At 40.3% G+C, this 2,041-nt stretch overlaps 1 pseudogene across 1 annotated transcript; it reads left to right on the plus strand.

The window, feature by feature from the left end:
• Window positions 1-276: 276 nt before the first annotated feature.
• On the plus strand, window positions 277-1,735 carry LOC108532911 (low molecular weight phosphotyrosine protein phosphatase pseudogene; annotated as a pseudogene). Its single transcript, XR_001886583.1, has one exon. The product of XR_001886583.1 is annotated as a low molecular weight phosphotyrosine protein phosphatase pseudogene (transcript).
• The last annotated feature ends 306 nt before the right edge of the window (window positions 1,736-2,041 follow it).

Below are 2,041 nucleotides of genomic sequence, written 5' to 3' on the forward strand. Positions count from 1 at the left end.
GAAGCCAGGTTGACACTCCAGTTGTCTGATTTCAAGGCACATACTCTATCTTTTATACCCGTATTCAAGAAGCCATTGGAGAAGATTCCCTCTAACCCACATGTTAGACATCGGTAAGGGTTTCAAAAAGTTTTTCCGATCAGATTTATTCATATTACTCCCAAGACTCCAGAGCCAAGATTAGACTACCCCAGGAGATTAGACCAGCAGTCATCATTTGTTTAGTTTACTACAGATGAGAATAAAGAGAGTTGTCCCATTTAAACAGAAAAACAGGAAAGATGGCGGAACAGGCTACCAAGTCCGTGCTGTTTGTGTGTCTGGGTAACATTTGTCGATCACCCATTGCAGAAGCAGTTTTCAGGAAACTTGTAACTGATCAAAACATCTCAGAGAATTGGGTCATGGACAGCGGTGCTGTTTCTGACTGGAACGTGGGCCGGTCCCCAGACCCAAGAGCTGTGAGCTGCCTAAGAAATCATGGCATTCACACAGCCCATAAAGCAAGACAGATTACCAAAGAAGATTTTGCCACGTTTGATTATATACTATGTATGGATGAAAGCAATCTGAGAGATTTGAATAGAAAAAGTAATCAAGTTAAAACCTGCACAGCTAAAATTGAACTACTTGGGAGCTATGATCCACAAAAACAACTTATTATTGAAGATCCCTATTATGGGAATGATTCTGACTTTGAGACGGCGTACCAGCAATGTGTCAGGTGCTGCAGAGCGTTCTTGGAGAAGGCCCACTGAGGCAGGTTCATGCCCTGCTGTGGCCAGCCTGACTAGACCCCACCCTGAGGTCCTGCATTCTCAGTCAGTGTGTAATCATGTTCCAGAGCCCAAAGGCCTAGCTCTTTGTTCAGTTGACTTACTGTTTCTTACCTTAAAAAATATTGTAGATGGAAATCAGTTATGTTTGGCAGAAGAATCAATAAAATTATTTGATTCTGACAGTTTATGGGGTATATTAAGCATTCGTAGACTAGTTGAACATCTCACTTTGCCCCAATTACAAAAATAGTAGAACAAACAACATAAAACATAATGAAGGAAAACCTCACTTGAACGCCCAGGTCAGCATCTGAGCCCGCTGAGACTTAGATAGTCAAGTCTACCTCTTCAGTAGGTTTGTGTGGATGGCCTGATGGAGGGCAGGTGTCCTCTGCTCCCTGTGCTACCTCTCTCTTCCCCGGGCCTTTTATGGATTGACAGTAGCCCTCTCCATAGGAGCTCACAGTCTAGATTAGAAGTGTTTTAATTTATACACACCCATAGTGCACACTTGTATATTGAAAAGATAGGGAAGAGAGAAACATTTATGGAAACAGTCGTTAGCACCTTCAATACTTCATGATTTTTGTCGAGTTTACTTCATGAGGAGGTCAGCTCATTGGTTCCCAACTGAACCACTTTGCCTCTGAAACTTAATTATATCCAGAAAGAAGGACGCTTGTATGCTAGTCTAACTATGGTCAGTTGAGGAATACGACTGTTTTTATATGCACATGTAACCCAAATGTCCAATATAAATTGGCTTATTTTTAAAATTTTTAAAAGTTGGGAAAAGCTTTATTATTTGGCATGCTTAAATATTAAGTATTCTTCATCAGCATTTAATAAGTGTATAGGCAGATATAGGTGATTTCTGTGTATTTTGAGATAATGTCGAAATCATGAATATTTCAAAATAAACTGGGGAGTTACAAAAATACAACTAGAGATATAAATCTGGTGTCTGCCTGTTTTTTTATTGACAAGGAAGCATTTGAAAACATTGTTTTGTCCTTTTTACATGATCTATGATGTTATGTGTGCATGTTTTATCTTCAGGATGAGAAAGTAAAATGATGAAAATAAACACATTACTGCCGCATATCATAATGTCTAGTTTCTGAAAGAAGTTTGAGGTCCTACAGCTGGAAATGTCCTTGCCTAATACCATCCTCTGGACATGTTGCCTCTACGCTGTGCCCTCCTGTGCAGTGACGCATAGCCACCTGGCCAGAACATCTGCACTCCTGACCAGTATCATC

The sequence above is a fragment of the Rhinopithecus bieti genome, unplaced genomic scaffold (genome assembly GCF_001698545.2).
Source record: "Rhinopithecus bieti isolate Rb0 unplaced genomic scaffold, ASM169854v2 scaffold_6380, whole genome shotgun sequence".
NCBI classification, from domain to species: domain Eukaryota; kingdom Metazoa; phylum Chordata; class Mammalia; order Primates; family Cercopithecidae; genus Rhinopithecus; species Rhinopithecus bieti.